Genomic DNA, 14,035 nt, shown 5'->3' on the forward strand with positions numbered 1-14,035 from the left:
TGCATTTTTATTATAATTTATTTCATTTCAATTTTAATTTTTTTGATGTTGTAGTGCATTTTGTTAGTTTGTTTGATTGCTCCCCCATTTTCTGTATTATCCCCCTATTTTATATAATGGTTCTGCCCTCACCAGCTTTCCCGCCTTAGCCCTGCCACTCATTTTGTTACTATAGTTACTCCCACCATTGGTTTTGTCAATCCCCTAAGTTATGTAATTCCCCCTCCCCCTCATTCCCTTATATGTATATTTGCTCTCCTCCCTGGGCCCAGTCAATCACCCCCCACTCCTCCCAGGTTACCAGAATCTTCTCCTCTGTGGGGTTTATGATTGGCTGTGGTCCTGGGGCCCCTCCCTTACTTTATATTGATTGGGTTTTCCCTAATGCCCGTTATGTCGTGTTCACTCCCTAGTTCTCCCTTACTGATTCATTGTAAACCCCTCCCTTATACACCTCCTCCCTTTATAACCTTGTTTCACCCCCAATTCTTGGTCACTCCCTGGTTGACATCTTGGGTTTCTACAATAAACCTGACTTCGTCCCCATCAAGTGTCTGGCTCCTTATTCCCGTCGTGGTGGCAGCGACACCAGTCCGCGGCGAGCACAGCCCGAGGCCATCCGACGCCAAGGGGTGCTCGCATTGGATTGCAGCTGGGTGTTGGCCGCCCTCTGCTAGCCGGACATCTGACCCTTAAGGCCGGACACCTCGTCGCATTTTGTTTATAATTTTATTGCATTTTTTGAGAGGATAGGAAGGAAGTTCAAGGGCAGGAACATTTTTTCCTGGCTGGGAACTGGAATTCCAGACCCTGGTCGTGTGTGCAGGTCCACACAGTCACGGATCAAATATGGACTGGGATCAAATATGGATTGGGATCCTTTGCATTGGAGCTGCAGAGACTGGGACCATATGGATCAGGACCACACAGACTGGGATCAACTGGACTAGGATCAAATATGGACTTGGACCATATGGAATGGGAACATACAGATCAGGACAATACAGACTGGGATAAACTGGGTTGAGATTATATGGAATGGGATTGCACAGACTAGGATTGCACAGACTGGGATCACACAGACTGGGAAAAAGCTTTGGCTACCTTTGGCTGCCATCAACGTCTGAAGGTGGCCACATTAGGTTGGTCTGATCCTTTTTGGGGGTCCCATCCCCCTCTTTTCCCCGTTCTCGTCCCTTCCCCATCGTTCCCCCAATCCCCTCCCCCGTGCTTGGTTTTGGGGGTTCCAGGCCCCTCCTGCTCCCTTTGAGGGTCTCAACCCCCCTTTGGTTTAATTTGGGGCCCCGCACCCTTCTCCCTCAGCCCCCCGCTCCCCCTGCGGCCGGGGGGGCTCCCAGCACCCCCAGTGCAGCCCCAGGTGCCCCCGCACGCCCCATCCCCATCCCCGGGGTCACCTCCCCCCGCCCCAAATTCCGCTCCTGGCAACTGATGAGTCAGCAGCAGCAAACACTCTGATTGGCTGGAAATGGCCCCTGGAGCAGCGGGACAGGAACCTCTGCAGCCTGAGCTGCCCTTGTTCCTCTATGCCCGTGCCCGGAACGGCAGCAGGGCCCTGCATGTCCCCGGGCTCAGGATTTGCGTCGCTTCAGCTCCACGGAGATGCAGGTCAAGTGAAAAACCCAAACTGTTTATAAAGGGAAAGCGAAGGTAAGGGGTGAGCTGGGAGGCAGAAAAGGGGATGGGCAGGACCTGAGGGCTGCAGGGAGGGAGCTGCCAACAGGGGGATGGCAGGAGCTGCTGGAGCTTCCCACAGGCTCAGCTGTGAGCAGCCAGAGCTGTGCCTGGAGCTCCAGCTGGTCCATCCTGCTCTGCAGGTGCTCCCATCTTCAATGGGCACTGGAAATTGCCGATGGATGCTGGTACATCTGATCCAGCAGACGAACAAAGTCCTGCACATCTTCTTTCAAAGGTCATCTGAAGCAGTTTGCTCATGCATGATGGGCTCTCATCTTCCTTCAGTGCTTGAAGAGCTGGAAGAGAGAGGAACAGAGCCATGGTCAGAGGCCAGATTGAAGGAATCCAAGGAAAGCCTCCTGCCAGGACCATCCCAGCTGGCTCTTGCCATGGCCAGGAGGGAGTGGGAGACAAGGGCCTTGGCCGGAAGGTGCTGGCCATGGATCGCCCACATGTCCCTGGCAGCTCTCTGGGCTGTGCCCTGGCCGCCCCTGGTCCGCACAGGGAGCAGAGCCCTGCGCAGCCCGGGCACGGATTGTAGCCGCGGAGCCGGGATGTGCAGCTGCCCCCGGTGGTGCTCGCTGCCATGCGGCTGCCCTGACTCACCCTCAGTGAGGACCTGGAGCTCCTCCTTCTGCCCCATCATGAGCACTCCGGCCACCCCTGCCAAGACAGAGCATGTGGCGGCGCCAGGCGGCACAGCTGCCCGACACAGGCGCTGCCAGCCCTGCGGCCGCACACCCTCCTGGCAGGCAGGGCTCCTGCCGGGCCCCTGCCGCACACTGCCGCCCCATCCAGAGGGCACGGCTGCGGGAGGGCGGCGGCAGCAATGCCCAGGGCGGGCGGGGCTGCAGCGGCCCGGGCGCGGCTCCCACTGTAGCCGGGGCAGCAGCCGGGCCAGGGGCAGGGAGGGGCACGGGGCTGCTGGCTCACCGATGAACCTGACAGCCGCCTCTCGCAGGGGCCTCTGTGGGCTCTGCAGGTGTGGCAGGGCCCAGCGCAGGTGCTCGGCCACTCGGCTCTGGTCCTGCAGCAGCTGCGGGGAGCACCAACAGGCAAGGCTCGGCGCGGGCTCTGCCCCTCGGCCGGGCGCTCCCTGCGCGCAGCACCGGCTGAGCCAGCCCGCACGGGCCAGGGCAGGGACCAGCGGGGAGGGGCGCAGGCTGGCGGGCCCGGCTGTGGCGCTGGGCAGGGGCACAGCTGCCAGGCCCCAACACCGAGCTCCAGGGGCAGGGCTCGGGCTCCTGGGCTGTCCTTACCAGGCTCTCAGCGAACTTCATCTGTCGCTCCTCCGTCAGCAGTTCCTCGAGGTCGCTCCTCCTCAGGAAGTGTGCCGCACAAAGCAGGGCTTGGAAAGAGGCCTGGAGAGCAGCAGAGAGCTGCAGGTGGCACCAGAGCCCAGGGCACGGGACCTGTGTCCCTGTGCCATGGCCAGGGGAGGCTGGAGCCCGCGAGGTGCCGGGGCAGGAAGTGGCCGAGCCCCCTGCCAGGGATGGGGCAGCGTCCACAAAACCTCACCTTGGCCACCTGCAGGTTCTCATCGTGGCAGCGCAAGAATAGAGGGAGCAGGCTCTGGTTCACAATTGTCATGAGAAGCTCTTCTCCCTCTTCCACTACCAGCTCCATCACCTTGCAGAAGAGCTGAATGGAAAGCAGCTGCACATGGCTGTTTTCCTGGAAGGAAAGAAAAAATCCTAAGCACCAACTACTCTGGGCCCATTGGAGCAAAGGCCCAGAACTGCACAGAGCACAAAGTTTCCAGGTAGCATTTAGTTCCCTTGCCTGGGGGCACAGAGCCTTACGTTCTCAAAGTGTGGCAGGAGGGGCTCAGCCAGCTTCAGGGCGGTGAAGGGTAGCAGGCAGTCTTTGTCCTGGAGCATATGTGTGAGCACACAGAGGCTCATCTGGAGCACCTCGGTGTCTGGATCGGCCAGCTGCTCCACCAGGTGTTGATACAGGCCGCGTATTCCTCCGGCCTGTGTGCAAGACCAGGCTGTGCTGTGAAAATGTGACTGGCTGCAGCACCAACAGCTGCTTGGGGCACTGGGGCAGCTGAAGCAGGAGGCAGGAGAGCTGGAAGCAGCTGCCTCTGCTGCCAAAGCCCAGCCAAGCCCAGAAGTCTGCTTTGCCCAGCCACATGCTGCCAGCGTAGCTTCAGCCACTGCCCCCTTCTCACCAGCGAGGGCTCCTGGCTGAGCACCACGAGGCCTCTGAGCGCCAGGCGCAGCCTGTCCCTGCACTGGCTCGGCAGGTGCCAGGATACCACCAGCAGGGCACTGGGACCGTGTTTGCTCAGGTCCAGGCACTCCAGGAGCTGAAATGCACAGGAGGGCAGTGCCAGGGGCACCGGCCGGCAGGAGCCCAGAGCCGCACAGGGCCAGGCCCAGGCAGCAGCACAGGGCGTGGGCGGCGGCCCAGGCGGCTGCAGCTACGAGAGGCCCGAGAGCTGGGAGGCAGCTCAGCCAGGCAGCGCTGGCCATCAGGCTCACCTCCACAAGGAACGCCAGGGCAGGCAGATGCCAGCGGCGCTGCTTCCCGACGAGAAAGCTGAGCAGGTGTGAGGCCATGAAGGGACACAAGGGGCTCAAGCCACAGCACATCTCCCTGCCAGGGGAAAAAGGCACCAAGGCCCTGAGCCTCCCAGGGTGGGCAAACCTCTCCCAGCAATGACTCACAGAGGTCTGATCTTTCCCCAGCACTCTGCAAGGGCACATGGGCCCCTTGGGAGGTGGCTGCTGCTGGGCATCCTCCTCTCCCAGCCTTTCCCAGTCTGCTCGGCCCTCCCTCGGTGACAAGGCCCTCTCGCTTACAGCCCCAGGGACTATGTGGGGCACTCTGGGCAGGGGGCACAAATGCTGGCAGTGGTGGCAGGAGTAAGGGATCTCACCTGGCCAGCAGACCCGCTGCATAGTGCTGGGTGTCAGCACAGAGCAGACTGTCCCAGAGCTGCTTGTGCTCCGAAGCCAGCAGATTCTTGCCAAAGCCCAGTCGAGAGAGCAGAGCCTTCATGGTCTGCACTGCAAACCTGTGTGCCAAGCAAAGGCCAGGTCACTCTGGGAGCGCCGGCCCTGACCATGAGGGCATGGGAAGGACAGGGCGACTTGCACCTGTTGGGCTCACTGGGAAGGCCATGCTCCTCCCGGCACGCTCTCCAGAAGCTCCGGGTCTCAACATCCCCTGGCATCTGCTCTGTGGCGGTGACAATTTGCAAGAACAGAGCCACAAACAGTTGGGGAGAATGAAGCAGAATGGCACAGTGCCACTCGCACATGTGGGCAATCCTCCACAGCACCAGAGTTGCCTGCAAGAGACAAAGCAGCCCGAGGCAATGCTCAGTGTGAGGGTGTCCATGAGGCAGGGCCCAAGGGGAGATGCAGGGGGATCACGCGGCCTGCTGCCCCTAAGCCTGCCCCTAGGCCAGCTTTCAGCCCAGGCTGGGGAGAGCAGGGAGAGCTGCTGGAGAGGTGACCGAGAGGACGAGCAAACGCCAGCTCTAGAAACTCACAGCCAGGGCAAGGACGGCCTTGTTGTCCCTGCAGGAGAAGCTGCCATAGGGCGGCTGCTCCTCCATGGCAGAGAGCAGCGCTGGAAGCACCTCCTGGGCGGCCACTCTGGACGTGCCCATGGCTCTCCACATCAGCGTGGTGGCTCTGTGGGATCAGAGCTGTGCATCAGCACCGTGCCCCGTGCAGCTGTGTGGGGCTGGGGGACAGAGTCCCGGTGCCCTGAGGGGCAAGGGGGGACCACGGCAGAGCCTCAAGAAACAGAGGGGCCCGAGGCTCCCGCAGCTCTCCACCTGTCTGGCAGAGCCCGCTGGACAGGCTGTATAGGGCGAGGGGCCCTAGGGGCTGGTGAGCACCAAGCTCTCGAGGCAGTTGTGCTCTGTACCTGTCACACGTTGGGGCACAGCACAGGAGGCTCATCACCACTTGAGCAGGGTGTTCCTCTGTCAGGTTCAGAATCTCCATGTGCAGCCCGCCGTCCACGGTGACACAGGACGCCAGTCTCCGGAGAATGTCCCTGACCGTGGCTTGCACCTGGAGGAGGCGGCATGGGGAAGACTTGGAGTGCTGTCCAAGGGAGCAACTTGCCCAGCTTCCCCCAAGAAGTGCTTGCCTTCCCACCCCACTATGATGACCTCAAAGGCTAAGGGGGTCCAGCAGACATAGATTGAGAGGTCACATGATCCTGGGAGGCCTTCAGCCCCGGCCCCAGGCTGCTTACCTGCTTTGGGGAAGCAGCAACCTTCTGGAGAACCTCCATAGTGGGCGCTGGAGTCCCGGTCAGTGTGGGCATGGCCTGAGTGTCTGGCATGCCCTGAGCCTGAGTGTGGGTGGTGGCCGTGCCCTCAGTCAGGGCCATGCCAGCCTCCGCCCTGCCCTGGGCCGTGTCCTGCTCAGAGGCTGCTGCGAGCTCCGAGGATGCTGAGCTGGCAGCAGGCTCTGCCCGCAACTGGCCAGGCCTGGAGTCGGGCTGGGCCGTGCCCTCGGTGCCGGCGCTGCTGGTCTTTGTGCGGCCAAGGCGCAGGAGCCTCCGCAGTGTCTGCAGTAGAAGGAAGAGTGGGAAGAGAGGGACGTTCCATGGCCTGCTCCAAGCATGGGACTCGGCTGAGCAGTGCCAGCAGGCCTGGCCCAGGGGGGATGGCCACAGGTACCTGCACTGCTCTGCGGAAGAGGCCACGGCTGGATTCCTGCTCTTGAGTCCGGTCCTTGGCTGCATCTGGCAAAGAGCGAGCACAGCCAGAGCTGAGGGGCTGCGGGAGAGGCCGGAGAACACGGCCCAGCCCTGCACTCCCCAGGCAGGGAGAGCCCCAGGATGTTCCAGGGAGATGGAGCACGGCCACTGCGGGATGTCTGCCATGCCCCTGTCCTGTCCGTGGGCATTTCCCCAGAGGATGGCATGGCATGGCATGGCACCAAGTTGGCTGCAGGCTCCAGCCCTGCAGCCCAGCTCTGCCACTCACCCTCCTGTGGTGGACTGAATGGCACCGCCTCTTCCGTGTCCTGTGCTGGGGTAGCTCCAGGGCCTTCTTCCTCCTCGTCCTCCACGCAGACCAGCTTGGGCACTCTCGGGGCTCTCTGCTCCATGGCTGTGCCTGGAGCGCGCCCCAGCAGCGAGCCCAGCCGGTGCCGCTCCTGCAGGGCCTCCTGCGCCTTCCCTGCGGGCGGGACGCGGCTGTCAGCGCTCGGCCCGGGGCCAGCAACGGCCCCCGAGCGCCCCTCACCCGCCCCGGGCCGGCCATGCCCAGGCGTTCCATCTTCGGAACGCGGCACGGGAGGCTCGGGGCCGGCGGCCGCGCTGCCGAGCGGCGGAGCTCGGGCCGGGGAAGCCGCAGCGGAGGCGGGGAGAGCGGCCGCGCCGCGTGTGCTCCGCGGGCCCCGGGAGGAGCCGGAGCCGGGGCCGGGGGCGGGCCGGGGGCATGGCCCCCCCCGGCAAGGGGAGAGGGAGGCGGGGAGAGGAGAGGGAGGCCGGGCAAGGGACCCCGAGAGAAGGGTGCCCGACAGCAGGAAAGGGAGAGAGAGAGAAAGAAAGAGTGAAAGAGAAAGAGTGCTGTAGAATATCTCTTTTTGCTGCTGCTGTCGCCGCTGCTGCTGCCGCCGCCGCCACTGCAACTGAGGCACCGGGGCCGTTCGTCCCCGTGTCCGTTCCCCGCTCGCCCCACGAGCCCCACGTTCGAGCCCCGCGCGCCCCGGGGACAGCCCCTCCGTCTGCCCAAACACGGGAACTTTGCAGCCTTGAGCCCAGATGCAGAGCCCTGACTCCTGCACACTGGCACAGCGATCCCCTCGCTCGCTGCTGTGCATTGTCCTTGCTGAGGGTCAGAAACTGCCGGCCCACCTTCCCTTGGGGTAGGATTCCTACATGACCCAAGCACTGCACTTACATCTCCAGTGTTGCTTTCCTGTAAAAACAGGGGAAGGAAAACTGTGTGTGGCTCATGGTATTTTAGAATGTCTAAAAATCACTTAGTCACCGATCTTAGAGGTGCTGTGCATCTGGAATTACTGGGATGGAGAAGTAGTGCAACATGGAAAAGGGGAGCATAGAAATTAATAGAGGAAAACATCTTGGATTGTTTCTTTCATTTTCATTTCACTTCTGGAAAGCTGTTTCAGTTTTCCAGGAATCTTCTCCTGTCTGCTCTTCCCAAGAATCTCTCATGAAGAACAAGGTCAAGCTTCTGTCACAAGATTTGCCACTGGGAAATTATGCCACTGGTGAAATTTTCATGATGACTGTTTGTGCTGGCTTAGGGCAAATTTTGGGAAGAAATCTCCAAAAGGAATCCGTCTAGAAAGCAAGTTCAAGCAGACCCTCCCCCTACTATTTCAGGAAAAGACTTCCCTCAATAAAAGTGAAAAAAAAACCCAGTTTATTTCACAAGTAAAGTATTCACAAGCATGAAAAATGAATAATAATAAATAAAACCTCGGACAGTGCTGAAGAGATGGCAAATTCAGAAAGTCCTTTTTGTGGGTTGTAGTTGGCTCACTCAGTCTCTTCTAAGTCCCTCTGGTGCTGGAATGCAGCGTCCCAGAGCTCGGTGGGCCACAGGTGTAAGCTGCTGCTGGTGTTTTTCTGGGTTTTCAGTCCAGAACAGGTTTAAACAGTTCCAAGAAAAAGGAAAGTCACAGTCCAAGGAACATCTTTTCCTAAGCTAGCTAAAACCAAATTGCTAGACCTGGGCTGTGCCAGCACCAGGAAGTTTACAGATCTGGGCGCTGGCGCTGCCAGCAAACACCAGATCTGGGTGGTGTCATTGGCAGAGACAGAAATCTGCCAGATTCTGCTGGCACTGAGAAACTTCCAAATCTGGGTTCTGGTGCAGGAAATACAAGATGTGGGTGGTGCCAGAACCAGTAGCAGGAAGCTGCCACAGGTTTTGGATTTCTGTGCCAGCAAATTGCAGCACTTGGGCTGTGCCAAAATACGGAAATATCAAGATCTGGGAATTGGCAGTGCCAGAGAACACCACATTTCAGGAAGGATTGGATCTGGACCCGTTCCCTCCCTGCATTCCTCCCTCAACAAGGTGCCAGAGGGGCTGGACAGCAGCCAGGCAGAAAGGGACCTGCAGGGACTGATGGACAGCAGGCTGGACATGAGCCAGCAGTGTGCCCAGGTGGGCAAGAAGGCCAATGGCTCCTGGCCTGGATCAGGAATGGTGTGGCCAGGAGGAGCAGGGCAGGGATTGTTCCCCTGTTCTCAGCACTGGTTGGGCAGCACCTCGAGTGCTGTTTGCAGTTCTGGGCCCCCAATTTAAGAAGGTCATGGAAGGGCTGGAGCGTGTCCAGAGAAGGGCAACAAGGCTGGTGAGGAGTCTGGAACAACACAAGTCCTGTGAGGAGTGGCTGAGGGAGCTGGGGTTGTTTACCCTGGAGGAGTCTCAGGGGAGACAAGGCAGTGTCAGGGCACAGGGTGGACTTGATGATCTCCATGGCCTCTTCCACCCTTGCTGATTCTGGGATTCTCTGAAGCCACCCTTGGAGCAGTTGCAGGATGAGCCCTGGGCCTCCTCTTCAGGAGCTCCAGCAGCCCAGGTCCTTCAGCTTCTCCTGCCAGCCCCAAAGCCCATCCTGTCAGTCCTGCAGAGCCTCTGCAGCTCCTCCTCACTGCCCAGAACAGGGAGCCCCAGAGCCAGACACAGCAGCCCAGATGTGCCCCCCTGGCCTGGGGTGCCTCTGGCAAGGGAGCAGCATGAGGCACTGCAGGAGCCTGCAGACAATTGATCTGAAGGCCAAAGCTCCTTAGCTCCTTCTGAAAGAGCAGGAACAGTTCCTCATCCAGTGTGGTGGAATGCTGGGCACCGCAGCTCCAGGTGAGGACTGGACACAAGTTTGCTCCCACTGAGTGCTCTGATGGGTTCTGCAGGAGCTCTGGGCTCCTGTGCTTGCCAGGCACAATGAGGAGAGAAGGAGCCAAGTGCACTGATGTGTGAAACGGATTTGTAGAAAGTTTTTAGAGCCTAATAGAAGGCTCACACAGTATGAATCTGTATATAAATCTTGAGACAAGAAAGGCTTACTTAAAAATGCCATGGAATAGGACAGATATTGTTGAGAGAGAAATGGAGCTAGAAAAATGTTTCTAAAGATGGGCTTGCAAATAAGACTTTGGAAAAACAGAGCTTTGAAAGATGCATTGTAGTGGGAGCCACAAGGGGTAGTTTTAAATAATTTGTTTTAAGGCATCTACAACATGGCATGGCAAAAAGCTGATAGACCAAGAAATACTGTAATTAGGAAATAGTTGGCTTCTGATTGTGATGGCGTTAATTATGTGTATTGTCTCACCCTTCTCGTGAGACTGAAAATGGAATAAAAGTTTTTAAAACACCTCTCAGTGTCACCATCTCTAGGTCAAGAAAAGAGTATTATCCAACACACTGACACACCTTTGCCTCAAGCATAGCCCAGCCTGGACCAAACACCCTGAAAGGTTTCCCCTTTGGCCCATGTCCTGAAACACCAGGTTTGCTGTTTGACAGCTCAGGTTGGGTTTGTGTCAAGGAGTTCCCTCAGAAATACTGGGTTTGTCTTCCTCTGTGCCTTCCCCTCAGCAGCCTTGGGGATGCTCCTGTGTGAAGCCATCTGTCTCACACAGTCTCAGACAACTTCAAACGGGATATTGTGCAATAAATCATTTCCTCTGAAGTGTTCCAACAGTCCATTTCCAGCAATAGGAAATTATTACTGATAGATGAAAGTGGAAAACCCCCAACAGTTTATTAACAAACAGAATCCCCCCATGACACGCGTTACAAGAAGGCGCCGGGGTCTCTCTTGGGAAGAACAGGAGCTGTCACGGAGCAGTTCCAGCAGCTGATAGATGCTTGGGGGCTCGTCCGGCGTCGGCTTTCTCCCATGGCAGAGCTCCATGGAGCGGGCAGGGCAGTGAAGCAGCTGGGCTGGAGCCCCTCGCTGCCTTGTCTCCCCGGCGTGGCTCAGCCCACAGACTCTCGGGCTGGGAGCGGGGCCGCTCCGCTGCTGCCGGCACCGTGTCCCTGGGCTTGGACAAACAGTTTCCTGCCAGGAGAGCCCTGCACACTGCTCCACAGATCTTTCATAAAGGCCCAAACCAACTCCAAACACTCTGTCTGCAGCAGCTTTTCACAAAGGGCTGCAGCAATCCAAGACAGCTGCAGGTGAGTGTCAGAAGGCTCTTGTCTTGTTCCTGACAGCAGAATTCTGGATGATCTTGTGCAATTTTCGTCAGATGTAACATGAGAGCTGAGGTTTTTTTGTTAAAATACTTTATTATGAGTAACAAGCCGTGGGAGCATGAGGTGCAGGACTGACATGCGAAAGCATGAGCATATCCTCCAAAGTGGCCAGTTTAATTGTCCATTTTATTACTCCAGTATTTACTCCACAGTAATAAGGAAAACCAAGCTCTGCTTGGAGGCAAAACAGGCATGGGATACACTCTGGTCCCTCGCAGTCTCACCAGGCTGGCAGTGGCACAGCAGGCAGTCTGCTTCATTGTGAACCACTACAGAGCTGCATCCCAATCTGGTTTAAGTGGCGTGGTATTATTAAGAGCTCCTTTTCTGCATGAGACACAAAAAGGAGATCCCAAATGATCTTCATGCAAGCATGCAGTAAAGAACTGGTCCTGCTATCCTAAGGAAGCGTTTGCTTTGGCAATTACACTCTTCCCATTCATCTTTTGAGGCAGACACCTCAGGTTTTCCCCTACACCCCTGCAAGGCTGGCAGTTGCTGTTTCCCATTCCCTGTTCTTCCCTAGAGATGGTGCAGTGGCTGCTTTGAAACAAAAAGCCCTGGGATCTGGAGAGCTTGAAGGAGCATGAAGTGCTAATTAAGTGCTCATATTGGTAACACCCAGGTCTGCACTTCCCAGTCCCCTGCAGCACCAGCAGCAGGACCACGCATCATTCCTGTTGGTGGATGTTCATGTTTCTCATGTGCAAGAGCAATGACTTTGAGGAGGGACAAAAATGCCCCTCTTCAAACAGTGGGTGTGCAAGGAGATGTGAAGTTTCACAGCCTTTTCTAGGATATTTTAGAAAGATCTAAGAGAATATTGTGGCATGGAGTAGGTCCCTAAATTTGTCTCCAGAGGAATCCCCAAAGGGCACATTGACTCTGCTGCTGATGGCAACCCCATAAGCTCATGGACCAATTTTCCCTGCAACGTGCCACCCTACCCAGGCTTTGCTAGGCCGGGACTAGACCCAGAGCTAAGCAAACACATGCAGCCAGGTGATATTGTGTAACATCAGAGGCTGGCGACCATGAGGACTTTGCTGTCAAAAGGTTACAGTTTGCACTGGGCCCAGAAGTGTTTTTCCTTAGGGCAAAGCAAATTGAAATGTGAAGTTTAAAAGCTTCAAATGACTATGAAAGGAAACTGCAGAATAATTTCTGGAAGGGCAGCATTGTCAATGATCATGCAGCCCACCAACAGCTGGAGCTGAATCCAGAATTGCTTCTTCCAGCTGTGCAGGAATTCATTACATTGGCAAGCACTGGTCCATGGGAACAAATGATCCCCTAGCTCTGGGCTGAATGGCACCCAGGCTGCAGTGCAGATTGGAGGAACCCTTGTCACTTGTTATTGGCCTCCCAGTGCACTCATCCTTCTGCAAACAAGGTGCAAACAACACAGCTGCACTGCTGTCCCGGGTAAATATACGTACAGGTGGCTTTTCCAAAGCAGTGCATCATTTCCCAGTGAAATACACGACCTCTTCTTACCTATGGAATTGTGATTGAAGACACCTGTGAGCCAGATCTGTGGGAGATTGCAAAGGAGCAAAGCTTTGGGATTTGGGCACACTTCTCTTGGTTTCTTTACTCAGGCCGTTGGTGAGCACAGAACACACCTAGGTAGAAAACCTTTGACTAGACAGGATCTTTTGGATCCATTGTCCCCCACACAGGTCAACAGGTGACTCTGTTGTAATGCCAAGTAACAAAGAGCAGCACAAATGACACAAAGAAAACATGGCCAAAGAGGAAGAGGAGAGGCCCAATGAGGAAAGGATGTGGTGAGACACTGGCACACCGAGTGAGCTGCACTCCCATAATCTCTGCGCTAGCAGGTCCTGGTCTCACATTCTCCTCTTGGTTTATTTAAATGTTATTTATTTGTTTACTTTTTTTCATCATCAAAATAAAATATATAGAATTAAAAATATGTCATCAAATTTGAAAAATACAATCAAAACTCATTAATTCAAAACTGCATCTAAAGATAAGAACATATGTACAGCTCTTAACTATGAAGCCTAACACATCAATCCTATTCTTCAAACGCACTTCATACAGGTGGCAACTTCTTCCTGAGCTTGGAGGACAGAGAGCTCTTCTGGACGGGAGGAGGACTTTGTGGGTGAGGGAACATCTGAAGTGTCCAGAGAAAACTTCACGGTAAGACTGTAACAAGTCAGATCTCAAAATGGAGACACAAAGTTTAACAGAGGCCACAATGCAAACCTAAAGCATCTGAAGCTCCATATTTCCTGGGACACATTTCCTGGAAATGTCCAAACAGCTGCACAGGGAAACATGCTCCTGCTGGCAGACACTGAGGCAGGCCAGGGCAAACCCTGAGCCACTTGCCCAGAGCTGGCACAGGCCCAGCCTGGCCTCTGGGCTGCCCTGGGACAGCAGGGAGCCCAGAGCCCTGTGCTCCCCAGGAATGGCTCAGCTGCACACGCACCCTCCTGCTCCTCTGCCTGCCCCACAGCTCAGCAGCCCCACAGCTCCAGGGGCACTGGCAGCAGCACAGCTCATTGCAGGGGCACATGCAGGGCACAGCTGTTCCCTGGCAATGTGCACAGCCTCTCTGGGCTGCCACAAGACCCTTCCTGCCAGCAGAGATTGGCCCAGCTCCCCCCTCACCTCTGTGTGAGGCTGAGACATGATTGCCCTTCACCTTGTCTTCAGTCTGGAGCTGCTTCAGGCTCCCCATGCCATGACTAGGAAGGGCAATGGAGAGAGCAGGGGCAGATGCACACCCTTCCTTAGCATTCTGTCATTTTTGGCACAGCTCAAAAAGCAAATCCAGAGGTGTCCAACTCAGCGCTTCCTCAGCCTTCTGGTGAACATCTCGCCTTCACCAGCCCAGCATTTTGGAGAGGTTTTCCCGCACATGTGGAGGCTTGCTGGCAGCACATTCCTTCAGCTGGGTGCCCATCACCTTGCAGAGGGCAGAGGCCAGCTTGGTGGCCACGGTGCGGACGTTGGCGCTCCGCACAGGCAGCGCCTTGTTCTCCAGGCAGGGCCAGAGCACGGGCAGGGCGTCGCGCTGGGCGACTTCAGGGCTCCTGGCATGAACCCCCTGCACAAGCACTGCCGGGACAGAGACACAGC

The sequence above is a fragment of the Melospiza melodia genome, unplaced genomic scaffold, assembly GCF_035770615.1.
Source record: "Melospiza melodia melodia isolate bMelMel2 unplaced genomic scaffold, bMelMel2.pri scaffold_18, whole genome shotgun sequence".
NCBI lineage: Eukaryota > Metazoa > Chordata > Aves > Passeriformes > Passerellidae > Melospiza > Melospiza melodia.